Source organism: Cryptotermes secundus, unplaced genomic scaffold, assembly GCF_002891405.2.
Source record: "Cryptotermes secundus unplaced genomic scaffold, Csec_1.0 scaffold343, whole genome shotgun sequence".
Taxonomy (NCBI): Eukaryota; Metazoa; Arthropoda; class Insecta; order Blattodea; family Kalotermitidae; genus Cryptotermes; species Cryptotermes secundus.
The window spans coordinates 1,111,666-1,133,711 of NW_019729214.1; the positions used below are offsets into that span (position 1 = coordinate 1,111,666).

Here is a 22,046-nt window from a genome sequence, read left to right on the forward strand (position 1 = left end):
AAACAGGAAGAGAATTAAGCATTTGTTGAAGGTTTTTCATACTGGACCTGCATATCACAATTATTAAGTGAATATGAAACTCCAGTGTCTTACATAAATGGAATGCATTCGTATATAAGAACCAAATTAAATGAAATAACTGATTGATACATAATAGTCCAATATGAAAAAGAATGTTCTTACTGGCGACAAGCATTGAAATGCACAAGCATACAAAGGCGGTTTAATAACCTGTCTCGAATACCTGGCTGAATCTGAAAACTGTCTCCAAAACCATCTGGAAAATCACCAATATTCTGGTACGACCAATTGTTTATCTCATCAAATTTACAACTAATTCCATGTTATCGTGACTGATAAGCTCTTTAAAAATGAAGTGAAAAATGTTAAGTACTTTTCTGTAAAGGTTGGCTCAACTCCAAATTTGTCACGTGGATCAGCTTACATCTATTTTTAAAGATACGCGAAACCATATGAAGAAATCACTGGATCTCTTTGCGCGTATGGAATCTCACACGTCCGATTATCTAGCGAAGATCATCTTAGATATGACTGATATGCTAGAATCAGATATTATAAACTGCCGAAGCCAACGATTCGATAGCGCCGCCAGTATGTCTGGCAAGTACTGTGGCTTGCAAGCAAGACTGAGAAATGAAAACCCCCTTTCAGCTCTGTAAATCCCGTGTTCAAATCACTCGTTAGATGTTCTTGGTAATAAGTCAGCAGAGTCTTATCAAAGTGCCTAGAAGTTTCTTGATTTGTTCAGAAAGCGTACACGCTTTTATCGCCGACTACAAATCGATGAGACGTACTAAAATTGCACAAAGAGAGAAAGAATGAACAATGAAACAAGTTGCTCTGCAACAGCCGATGTCATTTTGGAGCTGAAAGAGGGTTACGGTGGAATTAAGAACGCCCTCCTTGATATCGCTGCGGCAGAGCATGACAGCCTCATGCAAAGGTTGACGCACAACCATTAGAGAAAATCGGAGGAGTATGACAATTCTGTCATAAGTTGTTTTTTTTTTTTGGAATCATTTGCTGCAAAGAACTAATTCTGTCACCAAATCACTACAGTCGAGAGAGGGTCACTTATTGGCGGCTGCAGAATTGGTGACTTCTCTTGAGGCGTTCATCACTGAAGTAAGAAATTATTATTCATCTGCTGAAAAGAAAGCGTTTTCTTTGAAAGAATATATAGTCAACCCCGATGAAGGCTCAGACGAGCGACGTTTCAGGAAAACAGAAGTTTTTGATGAAGCCAAAGACAACGAAACTGTTCTATGAGGAAAACAAAAATTAATCGTGGAAGTTATTAACACGATTTATGATTATATTATAAAAAAGAAAATGGTCTACGAAATCAAGTTTGGATTTACTGGAGGTGATTTCCGTCAAGAACATTAACGAGGCGAAGAAAGATGATGCATCATTATAAATTACACGACATGTGCTCAAAGGACAATGATTCTGTTATTTTTGGGGGGTGAACTCCATGAGTATTAATATCAACAAAACGCGTGTTATGTCGTACTCAAGGAAGACTAATGTCCTGCTCTATGGGTATCAGCTTTGTCGTACTGCTATTACACGCACCAGTTGCGTTAAGGACCTTCTTAAGGACCTCAGTGTTTTCTTTGACTCTAAATTATATTTTCACAATCATGTTGATTTTTTATATTCCGAATGTATAAAGCTGCTAGGTCTTATACGCTCAATAACTTTTAGATTTTCTTCTCTTGACTGTTTATATGTGCTGTATCTTACACTAGTCAGGTCCAAGTTGGAATATGCCTCGGTAGCTTGGAATTCTATCACGTCTACTGACTCCGCAAAACTTGAGCGCATCCAGAAAAAGTTTGCATCTGTCTGTTTCTACCGCTACTTCCCACATAGCTCCTATAGTTATACATCTGCCTTAGAGAGACTAAGATTGCACCCTCTAAGTCTGCGTAGACATCTTCTTGATGCACTCTTCTTCATTCAGGTTTATCGTGGCCTTAAATCCTGCTCCTCCCTTCTGGATAATGCTAGTCTTCGTGTTCCTACTTGCCATGTTCGAGACTTCTCTACTTTTAGCGTTCGTCCCTCAGAAAGACACTGTCCCTCTTCTCGGTGCGCCCTTGCTACCAACGTGGTGGGTAAAGATCTCGACATATTTGCAGACGGAGCGGTTTCTCTGAATCATATTTTACAAGCATGTACCAAACATTTTACGGTGTTACTTGATTAGTGTTTTCATTCACTACAAATGTATACCTCGGCTAACTTTAATTTTTCTTATGTAATTGGTTTTAATTTATTGACTTGTTATTAATTTTATTAATTCTATGCTATCACTCACAGGTGTCTTATCTTAGTATTTAGTTACTAACAGTATTAGCAACATTCGTAATATTTCATAAATGTATGTATATATTTCAGTCTTCTTTAGATTTATGTTCACAGATTTATTTGTCATATTTGTATTTTGTTTTAATTATTTTCTGTACCTTATATACTCGTGCTAACTTTGTAATTGGCCACTGTGCTTTTAAGTTGTGGCACGTAAATAAACATGAATTGAATTGAATTGAATTGAATTGAACTGAACTGTTGTCAACTGTGAAGACTTTATTTATATCACCGAAGTCTTCCACTGCACTTTCAAAATTTCGTTATTGATGGTTTAAGTGCCACATCTACAAATGTAGAGACATTTTTTAACATCTTTAACATTACCTGCATCAAATGCAACACGTAAAACACCCCCACACAACACCAAATTAGTAATTAGTAATTACTAATTACACAGAATTACTGTTTTTTTTTACTTTTTCCATCATCCGAAATTCTAGGTAATAGAGGACAAGATGTTTCGGAAACTGGATCTGTTTCCATCTTCAGGTGAGAAAGGAAGACACCTACTCATTTGGTCCCTTAGAAAGAGCTAATCTCAATCACTGATCCTTTCTCACCTGAAGACAGAAACAGAGATAGTTTCCGAAACGTCATGTACTCTATTACCTAGAATTCCGGATGATGGACAAGGTCCAAAAACCCAGTAATTCTGTGTGTCATCCACCATCGCCAGAACCCTTTAGAATCTACTAGTAAAAATTACTTACGCTCTACCGTATCTCAAGAGGTTTTAACGAGATCAGCATTTTTGCAATCGAAAGTTTGTCACTGCAAAATGTAAATTATGACACGTTAATCGACGACTGCATATGAAATAAATATTCAAGAAAACGCGTATATATATATATTATGAATATTTTTTTAAATATTTGAAGTTTCATGCATTTTTTCTTTAACTAAACTTAATTTTCGAATGGAGAGGAATGTTTTCTTACTACAAAATGAACGTACAACAAGAACTAAAACTACGTGTAAAAATAAAAACTTTTTAATAAATAGTAGTGTTACATGTACACCCATTGCTAGCAACGGATTGGTAAACAACTTCCCACGAAGACAGATTCTTGGTAAAGAGTCCGTTGCTAGGTCACGCAACAATAGGACGAATGTTTATAGCTCGTTGCTAGGCAACAATTAGCGCGTCAATGGACTAACGATATAGCTATCACATGACTTGTTTTCAACGTGGTCTGCGTCGTGCCCAGTGCTAAGCAACAGAACTGTAAACAAGTCTACAATAATAAATGTTTTCTATGGGGTCCATGCCGAAAGTTTATAGGGGACAGTGAAGGTCGTTTGCAGTCAGTCATAGCTGAGAAGCCGTGAGTTAAGAACACGAAGCCGTCACGGAAAAGAGTCCAGGAGGGTTCAGAAGTTGAGAATATAAGGACGACAATGAAGCGTGAATTGTGAAGAGTACAGATTAGGATATGGGAGTAACGAGTGACTGAAGACGAAATAACAAGAGGACTTCACAGTGATCTGAAGCGCTAGTTTCTGTGTTGAAATCAGTTGCCAGGAGAAGACTGGCGAAGATGGAGAATCCTAGTGCGTGTGTAAATTGTGTAAATCAGCGACAGCGTTGTATTAATTGTAATTAAGAGAGAGTGTAACCGAAGTGCTAATAAATCCAATCATCCGAACTAGAACCCGATATTTTCGTCACGCGTACCACCTGTTAAGTGACAGTAGTAAAAAAGATGACATATTTTATTAATTCGATTATCTTTATGCATTTAACCCTTTCGTATTTTCGGACATAGTCGCGTTTATTCAGGTGGACGAACAGTCCCCCCCCCCCAAAAAAAGACGCTGAGCGCAGGGTCCCAAGGAGCATAAATCCGCCACTGAGAATGGCATATCTACACAGTATTAAAGACACCTTCAGCTTATCTACTGTTCTTCCACACACTGGCAAATTTTTTGTTTCAGAATAATTGTCTAGTTTTTTGTACTAATGTATTGTCCTGTGTAGTCTCTTTGTTAAAACTGATATAAGTAGAAGATAAAATAATAAAATGTTAATGTTAAAATTTCAATTTGAGAATCTCACGTTTTTAGAGCTGTACGGTTTATGGATGTAGAATAACTTGGTTTTTATTCTGAGTCTTGCTGGACGTTGCGTGGGGCTTGAATCTTGTTTCCTCTGCGTGATATTAGGCTGGTGTTTTCTCTCTATGTTCTGTGGGTGTATGATGTTTATGTGCTCTCTGTTGTACGGACTGTATTGTAGGCCGCTTTTCCTAATATTTTGCTTGTTTCTATTGGCCTGACTTCATTATGAGGGCCGCTGTTTGTGGCTAGTAACCGTGTAGATCGCAACAACTAGAACGTTCTTCCCAAACAGAAACATTTGCCAATGTAGGAAAGAACAGCAGATGAGCTGAAGGTGAATGTAAAATTGTGTTAATACCGATGAAGGTCGAAAGGCAGGAAAATGCATTAAATTATAATGTATGATATATCTATAGAAATAACTGTGTTAATGGCGGCAAATTATAATAACTGTCTCACGCACAATACAGTAGTTTATGTTTGGTTTACTTTGACATAATCAGTGGAGGTAATTGCTCCTCGAGCTGTCTAAGTAGTCTTTGTTTCTAAGGAATTTATTGACAATATTTAGTTAAATGAACATATAAGAGACCACTATATATCTTATCTTATTATTTATGAATCTGTCACCATATGCCCATGTTCGTAAACCTACACGGAGCATGTCCTGTTCTTGCATTCAGGTCCCCTACTATAACCACACAATCCGTATTTATTCTAATTCATCATTCAACATTACTCTCTTCCTACATTTGACACTACATGGTCTAGTTATAGGCATTGTCGTTAAATAACACACGAAAGAGACTTTTCAAATTGTATAATAAGCATAGTGAAATCCGAGATATCACAGTCGGTATAGGTACTGGCTACGGGCTGGATGACCAGGGAATCGGAGTTCGAGTCCGTTGGGGGCAAAAATTATCATTTCTCCACGTCATCCATACCGGCCCTGGAGCCCACCCAACCTTCTATCCAATGGGTACCGGGTGGTTTCTTCCTCGGGGGTAAAGTGGCCGGGGTGAGAAACTGACCACTCACCTCCAACTAGTGCCGAGGTTAAGAAAAATGTGAATCTATACAGCCACTCCCCCATACGCCTGAATATCGTAGTGCTTAATTAAGCACAGGGACAACACATCATTTTATTTGTTAATAACCTCTCTGAATGCCATTTGCATTTCTAAATATATGGGTTCGCTGTTAAATATATCAAGGATCTACTTGTGAATTTTCTGCCCGGTATCCACCTAATTCTTCTTAGCTATAAGACTTAGTGGTGACCTAGCTGTTTGCTCTGTGGGCACTCGATAATATATTTAAAAAATGTTCAATTTTGTATTTCTTTATTTTTCCTCATTGTTTCAGTTATGATTACTACACATTTCTTTTTTTTTTCTCTCTCTCTCTCTCTCTCTCTCTGAGTCCTTATAGCCTATTATTTTGTTATAGTCTAATTTACGTTTACAAGGAAATTAATTAAATTTTTGTGCACATACACTGAACACTTTCTTCATTTTACCTCATTTCAGCATTTTGACTTAAAGAAATATGGCGGGACTCCTGTAAAGCCATGCCTTACTGCCCTCAGTTCTTTTTTAAATAATGATCTTTCAATTTCAATACAAAGACAATCCTTAACAAAAAAACTTTAAAAATTATAATGTAAATCTGTAACAGTTCCCATATCCCAAAACCATTTTAGAGGGGAGCTTCCCATTTTAATGCAAAGTAAAATTACGACCAAACCTTCTAATTACAAATGTAAAATGATACATACACGGAAAAAAATTCATAACGAATTTCAAGTGTAATTTAAATCTTGTCTGTATTCGATAAATTTCATAAATATATCTCAGAATTTGGCATCACAGAACAGCAATGAAGTATGGACTCTGGCGATCAGTGCCATCTGTCCGTTATTACGTGCAACTAGCTTTCCATTTATAAAGTTTACCCTCTAGGGGTTACAGGTTCCCCCGAGAGATTAATAATATACGGGCTTCAGTTCTGTACATAAAGTCAGCCTGGTACGCATCATTTCGTCCACTACCTTGCTACTTTTGGAATCGAATGTTTGGTACCTTCTCGTAATGAGTTTGTATATTTGGCTATTCTGTTTCCTGAAAAAAAAATGTATTTTCAATAACAAATTAATTGCAACTCACAATATTTTCCTATAAAATGTGTTTGCTTCACATTTCATTACCCTTCACTTAATATGAGTCTTGTAATGATTCCCCATTTAGCTCACAGAGTGCACTTCGGAAAGCGCAGTCTGTCGAACTGTTATACTTTACGTGTGGGGTTAGTGGTATTGTGCAGTGCTAAATGCAAGTAACAAGAATGAGGTTTCACGTAAAGGAAATGAAAATTTGGTTGTAGCTCGCTACATTTGCATGTGACACACTTCACATTGGATATATATATTTTTTCTTTACATTTATATGATGTAAGAGCCATAAAAGGTAAGTGAAATTAAGTCCTTTTCAGTCCTTCCTGCTGTTATGGTTATGGTTATTCAAGATTGTGTCAAAATAGGAAGCAGAATGTTATGAAACAATGCTTATAAAAAGTATGGAACATTTTCAGTGCAGTTATTTACCATGCGGTCTTATCTTGGCTATGTTTGTAGAAGTTCTCTGTTAACGTGTTTATTCGTGAACTACTAAACCAATAACGGCGAAAACTGAAGGAACGGAGGCTGTCCCCACGGTACGCCATCATAAGTACGATTGATATGAGTAGCTATAATTCCCATGGAGGGAAAATAAGTGGAAGGAACCATCGCCTCTTCACATAGCATCGAATACATTAATATTTTTCCTTTGATACGAACTACATGAATATAACCAAAGGTAACCTAATATAAATTGAGAATAAGTACAGTGATTATATGGTTTACGAAAATGACACAGAAGAAACGTGAAAATGGAGTGAAAGAGACCATTAAACTCTTGCGTGGATAAAAGTTTAGTTTTTTTTTATTGCTAGTGGGGTGGGACTAAGTCCCTTGTACTGCGGCCACTTCTGGCCTATTGTACCAGCCCCAGATGATAGGTGAGGGTGATTGTGGAGCAATTGGTGGAATGAAGATTGGCAGGGGAAACCGAAGTACTCGGAGAAAACCTGCCCCAGCGCCACTTTGTCCAGAATAATTCCCACTTGACCAGACTCGGGATCGAACCAGGGGCCGCCGCGGTGGGAAGCCAGCGACTAACCGCTTGAGCTAAGGCGCGGCCCAAAACAGTTTAGTTGGATACCGTACACTACACATGGATGGATGAGGGTGATGTTTCTTTCAGGTAGGCAGCGATAATAAATATGTTAAGTAGGGTTAGGTTTCGTTGGAGCTCCAAAAAAATCATAATGAGCATATAGACAGGACTTCTCAGATTGGGTTCTTTCTGCACATCAGACCACTGCGCAACGCGCCTGTATATTCGGCAGAGCTTGGTGAGACTGGGTTAAGCTCGCATATGTTAGAATAGGTTAGGTTATGTTAGATTGACTGACTCTGTGGTCTAGTGGTCATGGTTCCTGGCTACAGATCCAGAGGTCCCCGGTTCGATTCCCGGCGCTACCAGACTTTCTGAGAACTAGTGGGTCTGGAACGGGGTCCACTCAGCCTCGTGAGGATAACTGAGGAGCTATTTCAAGGAAACAGCGGCTCCAGTCTAGAAAACCGAGATCATCGGCCGTGGGGATGTTGCGCTGACCACGCGACACCCTCTATACGCTAAAGTTGGCACTAATTTCGCCGACATGCGGCGGTCGCTAGGTAGGTATAGTTCGCTTGCGGACTACAGGCCTCGGAGTTTGTTTTTTTTATGTTAGGTTCGTTTGGGATATAAGATCTCTGTGCATCTACGTGACCCCTTTAATTTTCGAATTCAGAGAAATTTCAGAAGCTCGTAAGTCAGACTTTATTAAGATATTTTTATTTTTTTATTTTTCAATTTGTATGAGTTCCTTAAAATTTTAGTTTTTAAATTTTAATCGATTAAAAAAATTAACGCTTTCAGTTATTCTTATATATTGAATAATTCAAATCTTTCAATTATTTAAATTTCTAATTTTCTTCACATTTCAAAATTTCGAAGTTTCGTAAAATTTTTAGAAAATAATGACTTCTTCAAAGTTATCGGTATCAGAAATTTTAATAAGTTTCAAGTTTTTAAATGTTAAAATTCTTTCAGTTCTGGACCCTTTTCAAAAACTTCTGAGTTNAGTGTTTGTTCGAGATCTCTGAAGTTCTTGTGGTTGTACACTATTTACAGTTGTTTGATATATATACATTACTGTCAACTAAGATGGGGGGTAGGATTACTTACTGGACACTGCCACCTAAAAGGGCATCTCTTCAAACTGGGACTGACAGGCGACCCAACTTGTGAAAGGTGCCTACAAGAAGATGAATCCGCCACACACATCCCATGTGATTGTGAGGCTATAGCTTACCTAAGATATTGCCACCTGGGTCAATTCTTCATGGAACCAAGTGACTTTTATGACGCCCCCATAAATAAAGTCCTACATTTCATTCGAAGTGTAGGATTAATAAAGGGTTAATCCAAAGAGGAAGCACAATAGATCACTGAAGGTCGCAGTGCAAGGGCAGGATTTTCTGGCTCACCCCTCATACTCATATCCATTATTGTTTAAGTGTATAAAGAAAATCAGTTTTTTTTTTCTGTAATTTTATATTTCGTCGTTTTACGTAGTGCCTTCAGTTTTAAAATGGTGAATATAACATTTTAGAGTACAGTTCAGAATGGCCCAGAATGTAGGAAGTAACATACATAATAATATAGATTATCGCAGTGGCTTTATCGAAATTTGGTTTATTTTCAAGAATTTGTGGTAAAGTAATCTGATAATATTCGGCAAAGTTTACAACTCGTTTCCGAAAGAAATTGATTACAAAGACTTTCCTGCAGCATTTACTTTCAGTCTGCTGACTTGTAATATATTGAAAGTTATTACTTCAAACTCCGAATGTTACTGAATTTACTTCAGATGATCTTTGGTACGTTTAACTTTGCTACAAGCAATTTGCATAAGCACTTCTATCTCGTTCCAACACACTATCCTGCGGTTTCGATAAAGAGATCAACTATACAGCGTATTTTACAGGGTATTAATAATAACAGTGTCCCTTCATAAATTGGTATTTAAGTTCGTCACAACTGCGACTTCAGGGGACTCAGACCCGAGAAAGACTGCACTGGCAAGGACCAGCAGCACATACAAAAGGCAGATCTGTCCTCTCGTGAGAGAGGGCGCCCCACAAAAACAAGACCGTAACTGAAGAAAGCAGTCTTCTGGGATTTGGCACCGTGTATATGTGGTGTTAACCGACGTTTCGGAGGAACGTATCGCCCCCATCTTCAGGGTTGAAGAAGTATAAGTAAATCTGCAAGCGACAACACCGTGAGACACGGTCAAGCAGACTGCTTGACGTTCCTCCGAAACGTCGGTTAACACCACATATACACGGTGCCAAATCCCAGAAGACTGCTTTCTTCATAGTCACCGCCGTGAAAGCCTCAAATCTTACAAGACCGTAACTGTTAAAGGTAATAAATATCTGGTCATGAGCCCCATTACTGACTGACCGACCGTCAGTCGCAATGTGACTTGGACTTGGACATTCATTTACTAATGAAAATTGCGTTTGTTTTTCCACAGACTGCAGTAGTAAAATGAATTACTTGACTGTGTGTCTTATATTCATATTTTAATCAGTAAGTTTTTAGGAACGGATTGCGCTTTGAACCAGTCGGTCAAAAGAACGTGGGAAATTCGCAGCCCGTTAAAATCCTTAATGTGGCTCGCAAACGAATTTCTGATCAAATAAACAGGACCATGGGTGTTTATAAATTATTCGAATAACATTCTTCCAACTATATAATTATGGAGATATATGGGGATATAGGACTTATGTTAGTGCCGAATATTGTTGCAGTTATTTTTATGTTAATTTGAAAGTAATATGGATATGTAGGGAAAGCAATGCACATATCATCGCTGTGAATTGGCTTGCGCCACAACAGAACTCTGATATTCTCAAATCGGCTTTCATGTAATAAAAACTGTTAAACAGTGGTATAAAATTTACATAATTCAACAAGCTAAACTGAACTGTTGCAAAATAAATGGATTTGTGTGTAGATACTATTTTTGTATCCATCTCACTTACGCAACACTGGAGCTGTTAAAACTGTGTCCTACTCTTCTCTAACGTAAAACAGTGTTGCAGGATTAAAGTCCAGATATGGATTAGTGATTTGAACTTTTGGGCTTCGGTAAATCTTCTCAAAATATCTGAAGCTATTGCCATAAGAAAAATAAATTTGTTCACAAAGCAGACAGATTACCATTCTTTTAAAAAAGTGGTAAATCTGCACTTAGTAATTAGCGTTATGTCCCACACTCAGCGCGTGATGTGTCATGTGAGAGAAAAATAAACATTAAAATTACCTTTATGTCGTTTCTGTAGTCTACATCTTATATCTCTACCACAAATTCGTATTGATTGCGGGCCTACAGTCACGTATGAGTGTCTGTCCTTCGTAGATATTCATTTCCTACTAGAACCAAAGTCTGAGAAACAGTATCTGAAATAACACACGACCCCTTCCTTTGATGTTTAGCTGATCACCAGACATTACTATCTCACATTCTCACTCAAAGCCATGTCTACTGTGTGTCTGGAACTTGGAGAAGCATCCTTATTATAATCTCGTGGTAATGCAGCTGTTCGAATTTTCCTTCTTTCCCTGAACCCAGAGTTTGATTACAGTGTTCTCACGAGGCCGACGTCAGACTCCATGTGACGACGGTTTAATCCAGTCCACAGCCTCATACATAGCATTCTCATTTAGGATTATTTTTCCATGTAGCCTTCCCATCTGTTACCAGGTCTCAGACTGGTCTCTATTTTAGTTTAGGTTCTGAGAGTAATATTTTGGATTGTGGTAGATGATCTTGAGCGTCGAAGTGGACAGATCTGGACAGGGGCAGATTATATTGGGAAGTTGGGTCTGTGATTGGTTGATCCTTGGGTGTGTGGTCTGGTTTTCCTGTACGTACCTAATTTACACGTATAAGCGCAGCATCAACTCCCAGTTACCGGAACTTAACTTTACAGGAGACGAAACTGCAGAATTTGAGGTTTCAAGGTGAATACATATGCCAAAATCTTCTCAGGATGTTAGACGTGTGAATGCCGAGTTAAAACCTAGCGTTTCAGATGTTTTCTCTGGCTTTATATTCAGGGTCGATGTGCTGATTTGTCATATGTCGCTAATATCTGCCACACTGGTGCCCTATTCCTATTGGTGAACTATGTAGCTTCTCGGTCATTAAGAAAAACACAAGAGACCATGAAATTTCGAATGGTGCATGCTTGTTGGAAGTGCAGGTCCAGATAGTCATGGCTTGCATGAACACCTGTACCACCTCTACCTCTTCATATAACACATCCTTAGTATATTTGCTGTCAACGTCGCATGTAACATGCAAACAGAACACTTTCTCGTCCACGACTCTTACTATTAAGCTACATAATCCTATCATTCTCAAATTCCATCTTCTTAACTGCTGATCTAATTCTCTTATGCACAAAAATGTCTGTCACTCAGGGATAATCAGTACTTGGTGGTACACTCCCCAAACGGGACGGTATGACGGTAACATCCTAGACTCGCATTTGATCGGTGCTCGGCCAGGACATAGTCATTCCTGTCTGAGGTTTCCGTAGTTCTCCTCAATGCCTTCAACTAAATTCCGGGACAGTACCTCGATTTGGCCAGTATTTTCCTTCTGAATCCTTTCCAATTCATCGCTCATTTATCACCCTACCACTCGACGCTGTACGATCTGCGATACTGACAGTGTCCTTAAACCCCTAACCTCCACAGTAGCACCCTCTGCATCATCTGAAGCCTAAAAGTTACTTCTAAACGCACGGACATCCTCAAATATATAAAACAATGAACGAGATAAACTGCCTAATTATGTAAATACAAACCACTCCGTCCAATGTGACATACAAGCTTTTACTACGTTACATGTTTCGGTCCTTACGGGCCATTTTCAGAGGGAACATCATTACAAACTTGAAACTACCATCACAATAGGTGTTTTGACTTAAAATACATACACTTATATCCTATAATGCACAGTACGCATAAAGTCGAATGTTTCAAAATCACAGCAGCTTCTTGGTGTTGTAGAGTTTTTGAAAGTTTCTAGATGTTATTTAAAAAACCTTTATTGTCAATAGTTAAAATATTTTAAACCACGTAGGTTCGTGTCCGTACTCCTTCTTGTATGGGGCAGATTTTGTTTCGCCTGTCTTTCTTGATGAGGAGGTTCTTGATGTCGTCCAGGGTTTGTTCGTGGCTTTAACTATTGACAATAAAGGTTTTTTAAATAACATCTAGAAACTTTTAAAAACTACAACACCAAGAAGCTGCTGTGATTGTGAAACGTTCGACTTTAGCGTACTGTGCATTATAGGATATAAGTGTATGTATTTTAAATCAAAACACCTATTGTGATGGTAGTTTCCAGTTTGTAATGATGTTCCCTCTGAAGATGGCCCGTAAGGACCGAAACGTGTAAGGGAGATAAGTTTCAACGCAGTAAAAACTTATATGTCACACTGGACGGAGTGGTTTGTATTTATAATTGTTAGTGTGACGGACCAGAATGAAACAAATCAAATTTGACTAATTGTGTTTTATGTGCCCACTTTTGTAAAAAATAAATAAGTCATGTGAGATTTGTGGTTCTCACAGCGGTGATCATGAAGATTATTGTCTTCTTAAAAAAATGTCACGTTCTGAAGTCGGTGGTTTGCTTAGTTTTTGTCTGCATCTTTTAGAGGTACCGGTGTACAGGAATAAATTCTGCAGAATTCATCGTAAGGATGACAGTAATTATCTGTTCTATGTATTGAGATTGTCTTCTTGGTTGTGATACAGTATAATCTTATACGCAGATACCAGCGATTAGAATGAACATGTTACCTCTGTCTTCAGAGTCGAAGTAAGTATGAAGATAGAGGTAACAATTTCCTTCGAATCGCTGGTATCCGCATACAACACTTTATGGTGTCAACCCAGAAGACCACAATTTGAAAAACCTGAGTACTAGTATATTACTGCTTATTTATTAATTCAATTAAGATAATCCAGCAAAAGCTCGAGTGGAAAGTGACATCTGAAAAGGGACGTCTACAGTGCAGAGAGTGGAGCTGTTCATTCTTGAGTTCGCGACATGTCACGTCCTCTTACGAAAACGTTCAAATGACACGGTCTTTCACTCGTACGAGTAATAACCATTCAGAAAAAGCCTGGACACAACGGACAAAGAGAATGAGCTTCAGTAGGGCCTGTAGCAGCGTATTAACGTTAACAAAAACGAAGTGAACTATCTAGTATTGTTAGAATTATTCAACTGAGAATTAATACATGAAATATGCATGAAAAGTTAAACAGTTCCGTCCGGTGTGACTGGACGGAACTGTTTAACTTTCCATTATATTGTTAGTGTGACGGACCAGAATGAAACAAATTAAATATGCACTCTGGTTAAAATACCTCGTGTAAAGGGGCCATCTGGGAGACTTGCTCACATATGGGAAGATTCTGGCTTTACAGTTTGCAACTAAATGAGTTCAACTAACTCTAAATATGGACCGCTAGTGATATTTTTATGATGATGGATCCACAACAATCTCTTCTTTTACTTCTTACAGAAGTCCTGATGATATAACAATATGAATGAATGAATGAGTAAGGGGTGGACCACAGTTATCTGGTAAAGGCACTGCGACCTTCAATTATCTACTGTGCTTCCCCTCCTATCTATCTATCTATCTATCTATGCTCCCGTTGCTACCACTTGGAGCACAGGGAACTCGTGAGCAGCTTCGTTTCGCTTCAGTTTTTTAATCTTAGAGAGCCGGTATGACTCCTTCGACGGAGGGATAAGCCCGTCGCAAGGCCGCTACCTAACATAAACACAGAATAAACGTTGACTAACATGCATACCTCGAGTGGGATTCGTACCTACGATCCCAGTGTTCGAGCGGGCGAAGACATTTCATGTCTTAGACCGCGACGCCACTGTGATCGACGCTTTCCCTTCTAGTTACCCCTTTATTAATCCTATACTTCGAATGAAATGTAGGACTTTGTATGATATAACAGTGACTGACAGGAGTTACTGCATATCTGTTTTAATGCGAATCATATTTCATTTCACTCAGGAAATGTTTTTGACTGTAGGCTGCAGACAACTCCTGCCCATGCCGAACAATACGGCTTCTTTGAATATTATTTTAGTATCAAGAGGCTGGATTCACAAACTATATACGAGGCGTTTAATAACAGTATGACAAAATTCACATTTTAGACTTTACAGAATGGTCAACTTCCCTTAAATAATCAAATTACGACGATGAAAATATTAAAACGAAAATTCTTTCGAAAATAAATACTTTCTGTGTAATATAAAATATTAAATATTTTAGACTTTGTGAGATACGGAAACAATGTTTCCGTATTGAAAGCTAAATAATTACAATAAGCTGACTTTCCATGAACCATAGTGATGTTGACTGAATTATTTAATTAGTTAATTATATCCATGTATTCAGTTCATATCAACATCTACTACAAACCATTTAATTAATAAATCATCAAATTACCCAGTATATTTAGGCCCTCAAGCCATCATTAGGGGAATTCAACCAACTACTGAAATAAATCTTTAAGATCTGATTACTAAGTTTATACATTCACTCAAAACACTCAAAACACAGCATATGTAAAAAAAAAAAAAAAAAAGGTAAAGCTATCCCTGTACCAGGCCATGAAGGCCCATAGGGTTGTGAGACGTTGAGGGTCCCACATTATCTAGACAATCGGCTCAAACACACGCAGTCACAGGAGCAAGACACAACACAAAGCACAATACACACACGAAAGTAGGAAGAATACTCCGATAGAAGATGATAGGTGTGACTCGCGTATTGAGATACGACATAAGGATGACAAATCCTGAACAGTTTTAATATTTGTAATATTTAAAATTTATCAATGTATGTGACGAATATATATTTTAGTATGAAGACAACAGGGCATGCAATGAAGTAGTTTGACGTACATCGAAAGGCACCTGAAGATGGCACTTTTGTGCTGAAACATGTAGTGCAAGAGAGAAGAGTAAGGTGAATAAGTGTATGCACTGTAACACGCTTGGAATAAATCATGGACATGAATCAGTGCAACAGGACGCTAAAACATAACATTAATCGGCTCAAAGATGGCGGTAAGCTTGTATATATCTAAAACATTAAAACAGGTACCATGATTTTAGATGAAGAGTAGAAATCAACCGACTGATTTCTATCAAGTTTTAAATATTTGTCTATTCTTGTTATTCAAACTGTAAGGTTTCCTTTTAATAATAAGGTGAAAGACACTGAAGATGGCATAAGAATCGGAACATAGAAGAGAATGTGATTCGTTATTGCTTAAGCGACTTGTTGTATTGGATGGTGCTTAGAATTCAGCGACTTTAATTAAATAGTCAGTTAGTTACAAGTATTATGTTTTTTGGATATTATCCGTCGTCTTGTCTATTTTTCTAAAAACCGTCCTCTTTCTTTAAAAAAAACACAACGTTTAGGAGACTGGATTCTGGATTCTATCTCCAGAGATAGAGGCTGGCTCTATCTATTGGACCCAACTGAGTAGGTTTCATCTGACGGGGACAGAACCCAGTCTCCGAAACGTTTTTTTAAAAGAAACAGGACGGGTTTTTTTTTTGAAAATAGACGAGACAACGGATAATGTCCAAAAACATATTACCGTACTTGTAGCAATATACCATCGTCACAAATTTTTAGATCTTAGTTAGTTGGTTAGTAAGGCCGCGCCATAGCTTAAGCGGTTAGTCGCTGGCTTCCCATCGCGGCGGCCAGGGTTCGATCCCGGGTCTGGTCAAGTGGGATTTGTGGTGGACAAAGTGGCGCTGGGGCAGGTTTTCTCAGAGTACTTCGGTTTCCCCTGCCAATCTTCATTCCACCAATTGCTCCACAATCACCTTTACCTATCATCTGGGGCTGGTGCAACAGGCCAGAAGTGGACGCAGTACAAGGGACTTAGTCCCACCCCACTAGCAATAAAAAAAATAGTTGGTTAATTTATTTATTTAACGACGCTTTCAGCAGTTCATATTGTACGGCGTGGATTGATTGAAATACGTTTATATATTTACCTACAATGAGCACATGGCAACCGCGAATAAATATTTTATGTTCTCCTTATTCTGTTATGACAATTATAAACTTGAGGCACATAAAAATCGAATTTGGGAGCTACGAGTTTGGCTGGATCCAGCCTGGATTTCTTTATGGGAAACGCAGAATAAAGGCAAAATTATCTCTGTGTTTAAGCCCCAAGTTATGAAGATTTACGGGGAACAGATGTAAAGCTCCATGTATTCGTAATCTAAACAATTTGGATGAGTGGTTAAGCTCACGCTGCCCGAGGAAAGTTCCCTCTGTGTCAAATGAACAGGAGGTTGGGTGTGGTTTTCCTTATGGAGAACTGGAAATAACTCGAGGTGCATAAAGCAAAGGAATCTTCAGATAAGCGTACTGGAAAATCAGAATCATCTGTTAGGCCTTCTGCCAGACAAAGAAGTTTATGTTGTATGTAACGCTGTAGAATAGTTTTCGACTGAATCATTATAATTCGCTTCCTCTTTACGGGTGCTGTTACCATTATGGCAGAACTGACGGCGTCATGAAATATGCGCCTACATGGGACCCTTGACACCATCGCGTCATATGTCTTTAGGTTGCGGATGGACGAGACGACCTTCAGACATGGACAGCACCTGCATACATACTGAATGAGCAGTCGTGGACAATCGACAAGTGGTGCTTCCTCCAGCTTGGAGTTCGGGCGAGGAACTAACAGCACCTTACTATACAAACCAGCATACTTCACCTCGTTATGTTCTGAAATATTTAAAATAACTTGCTTATTGTTACAGCTTATTTCGTACAGTCAGCTTGGTCTCTTTTGTTCTGCTATTATGAAGCGCTATTCGCACGAGACGCCAAGTTCCCTTATACACTATTCTCTTCGTATGATTTACAGTTTCAGAAACTGAATTATATGCTGGAAATGAAGAAGAAATATTTTCCTCGGCTTTGCGTTGGAGACCGGATGTGTGTGAGTTGTGTTCTGCATTGACATCACTCAGAGCACGACTGAAATGAACGTCTCACTTCGAGGAAAAAAAATTTAGTGTGGGGAACCACAGGTGTGCTGAAAGAAGCAATTATAAACCTCAGTAAACCCAAAAAAAAAAGAAAAAGAAACAAACTCCGTGGTTTCAGTCCGCAAGCGAACTATATAGGCCGAGTGACCGCCGCTTGTCGGCGAAGTTAGTGCCAACTTTAGCGGACAGAGAGTGTCGCGTGATCCCCATGACCGTTAATGTCGGTTTTCTAGACCGGAGCCGCTATTTCCTTGAAATCACTCCTCAATTATCCTCACAAGGCTGAGTGGACCCGTTCCAGACCCACTACGCAGAAAATCTGGTAGCGGCGGGAATCGAACCCGGACCTCTGGATCTGTAGCCGGGAACTCTGACCACTAGACCACAGAGGCGGTCAACCTCAGTAGAGCAGTGAAGAAAATGGGATTTACAATCAGTCTGCAAAAAAAAATTCATGGACGTAACAAAAAAGTAATCTAATTCATGAATTCTTAAAGTGGATGACAAGGAATTTGAAAGGGTGATAATATTCAAATATCTTGGATCTACTCTAACAGAAGATAATAACATCACTATTGAAATAAAACAGAGAATTCTGATGGCAAATCAACCTACTTATGGCCTAAAAAACAATTAAGTTCACGACATTTAAGGAGACAGACAAAATGTGCTCCACATAAGATGCCTGTAAGGCCTATACTTACCTACCTGGCCCTAAAAAGGAAAGATGAAAATATGTTTCGAATCTTTGAAAGAAGGATATTAAGACGAACATTAAAAAGAATTTATGGCCCAATTAAGGAAATGGTACATGGAGATCAAGGTATAACCACGAACTTTATAAATTATATAATGCACCAGATATAGTAAAAGTGATCTAAATAGGGCCGCTCAGATGGCTGGAACAATTTTTTAGAATGCTGGAGCCGAACCCTTGCAGGAAGGTAACTCTACATAAACCAGAGCATACTCGAGGAGTAGGCAGACACGCTATCAAATGGATGGATCCAGTTACTGATGGTTTGAAGGCAAGGGGAATTAGAAACTGGAGAAGAACGTCATAGGATCCGGACCAAGGGCGATCAATCGTAAAAGAGGCCAAGTTCATCATAGACTGTCGCGACCGCGGAGGAGGAGATGATGATGATGAATGAAATGGAGAAGAAGACTGAAAAGCTGCCTCTAAGTTGCTACTTATCACATACGTGCAGAAACTGAGAACTTGGCGATTAGGAAGGAGTAGAATAAGGAAGCAGTGGAATGCTTCTTGATGACATTCATCCATCATTCAGAACAAAACCGTTACTTCGTAAAAATTCTATTGATATTTTTACTGACTTAATAATAATAATGTTTATTGCTTAAAAGCTTGGTGTAAAGCTATGCTGAAAAAAATATCACTTTTATTGTTATCACTCGGCTTACGGTCCTTGCTGGGTTTAAGGTTTTTAAACTAGCACTTACGCATAAGAGGTTGCTCATTGTTGGCCAACAAAATTCGCTTCTCCTACGGGGACCACATACGCTCAGATTTTTAAATCACTCTGTCTGTGCAAACAAATCGGTCTGCGCAGACCAGAATCCCGGACTGTGTAAAATATGCACCTGCGTGAAATTTCATCCGCCAAAATCTTAAATGCATGACGGACAGTCTCTACCATTTCGTTCAGTTCTCTGGGATCTTCAAACAAGTTTCATCCATACAGTGGTGATAATGCCAGCTGTAACCGTTCTAGGGAGTGGCTCTTTGGGGGGCTCGAGTTAGAACCTCGGAAGCCGCTACATCGTTTTGCGTTTGGAGGTATGCCTGTCTACTTCTGGGAGAAAGTTCGAACTAGCTCGCCAGATGTCGGAGCTTAGAGTCCGGGGGGGTGCAGTTCAAAGAGTTAACACGTTAAGGACAAATATCTGGGGGCTTCCCACCCCGTCGCGGGTCGGCAAGGCACTGCCGAGGTTAATATACCGACCCCTCTTGGGTGACAGTTTCAGTCCTGTTACGAACTTCACAGTTACCTGTATAAGAACGAACGCAGTGTGCACGCCCAAGACAAAAGGAAACCTATTACAAAATTTTAATCACGCCTCCTTCACATTATACATATATTATAAACATTAAGTGTTTGCAGTGCAAAACTGCATATACATGTTAGTTGTGTCCCCTGTGTTTACATTAAATATATGTACAATGGCTGACCTCACCGCCATCTGCGAGCCGATTGTCTAGAAAATGTGGCAGCCTCGACGTCTCACAACCCTATGGGCCTCCACGGCCTGTTACAGGCATGGCTTTGCCTTTTTTTTTTTTTTACAAGAACTGTGGAAGTTGTACAAATTAGCGAACAACGAGGCGTAATATATAGTGAAATGGTGAATTAAATTTCAACTGTAACGAATTTATGCGAGAAACACAAACATTTCTGAATATCCACCGTTTAGACCACTGCACCTTCATTTTAGCTTAAGAAACACATTTCCAATAACAGCAAAAAAAAAAAAAATCGGTGCTGTTATTTTCTGTATTCCGCCAGATATGTGAGTTAATGTACGCAAGCAAAATGAACATAACTGCACAGGCACACATTTAAAAATCTGTTCAGTGTGTGTCGACGAAAAAATATTTCTCACTAGATGCTGATGTTGTACTACGACATATCTGCGAAGACAAATCTAGCTTGAATGGGCCCTGAGGCCTTAAAATGCTCATTCAGCGACTAGCTTCGAAGCAGTACAGGCACAATGGTGTGAAAACACTGAATGCAGAGGCCCTATGTTACTATTTTCCATCCAACCACAGAACAGATACAGGTATTAAATGTTTTGTTTTCAACAATATTAGAATTCGAAAACAATAATGTATCGTCACTTTATTCTCATTCTCAAACATGCAGATCTTCTTTGCTCCTAAAACGTTACTTCAAGAACTCCTTGCAAGAAACTAAAAACTTACCTGCTTTGGGTGAGTTAATTTAGTTTAACTGCGCTCCGCTCACGTACGCTTCCTAGTGATTACACTGCAGCTGCAGAAGTTGTTCACATTTATTTTTGCGCCTCTCTTTCCCCTTGCTCTTCTCCTACACGCACTACACGAAACTTTATGATGACGAAAAACAATGGATTATTATTGATCAGATTAGTAGACTGAAGTGCTGGTGTTCGTTACGTATGACGAATTTGATATTCAGATATCCCGATTAATGATTCGCCTGATTGCCGCCTACAAACAACCGAGAAGGCCCCGGTGGCAGTAATATTGCCACTTCACGATCAATCCTCCAACTTGAGTTCTAAACTGCTAGCTCGCACGGATCGTATGCTAACCCGTCGCACTTCCGTTCACAAATATTGCGATGGCAGCGCCTCATTGTGGTAATCGTGAAAATCACTGTATGACCGTGGGGTTTTCCTGCAATGTACATAGGTAACTTGCAATTTTGGAAACAATTGTGAAATCCAGTCTCTGTTCCATACCTTGGAAGGATGTTCTGTCATATTCTGATGTGTTTCATCATCTGTGAATCATGCATGCCCCACATTTCGTAGTGTAAAGTTAAGGAAGCGCTCTTAACTGCGTGATTAAAAACAAGGAGTGGCGGCTCGTAGCCGTCGAGCAGGAGCAACAGGAGGGACCACGAACGAATAAAATACAACTGCACTCCCTCATACCTGTACTTTTAAGATGATGGGGGGGGGGGGTTCGTATTTTTAAATTTTCTTTTTTTGATACATATCAATTTATTTTTAGCAACTTCAGGTTCATGTTGTGTTGACAAGAACATTTTAAACTGGGGCTGCGGCCCCCAGTGAACTGTAGCTGGACACCTTACTCCTCTTGGCTCGGGGGAGGCTTTGTACCCCTCTAGGCCCATCTGTGCTGTCTCCATCCAACGTACAGATGAACGGACAGACCTACGCTAATAGGTGCTTCAGTAAAGATTCGTACGAACCCAACACTTTTTACCACTTATCAGACCGGACCGACTACATTCCTCACATCTTTCACTTTGGTTCGATGACAATTCAGGAGCTGTGGACACCGCTCGTCTGCTCACCCGAGGCTAGTAGATTTTACCGTCTGGCGGCTAAACATTTACAATAGTTGTTTCACCCACTTTTCATTTCTTCGGTTCTCAAGTGTGCTTCTGAATGTTCTTGTTGACATTATTTCGACAAGTTTTTATTGGATTTTCTTTCCATCTTAAAAACTCTCCTTAATTTTCCAAAGAGGAGAGGTGATGTTGAGCTGTGTGAAGTACACGATAAAATTACTTTATTCCTTA

General features: G+C 39.1%; 1 protein-coding gene across 1 annotated transcript in view; it reads right to left on the bottom strand.

Moving 5' to 3' along the window:
- LOC111865436 (NADPH--cytochrome P450 reductase) overlaps nucleotides 1-21,084 on the bottom strand; it is a 106,593-nt gene extending 85,509 nt beyond the window's left edge. The window contains exon 1 of the mRNA XM_023853473.2: nucleotides 20,717-21,084. The gene's annotated coding sequence lies outside the window, so the exon portion shown is untranslated. The remainder of the gene's footprint in view (nucleotides 1-20,716) is intronic.
- Nucleotides 21,085-22,046: the final 962 nt, after the last annotated feature.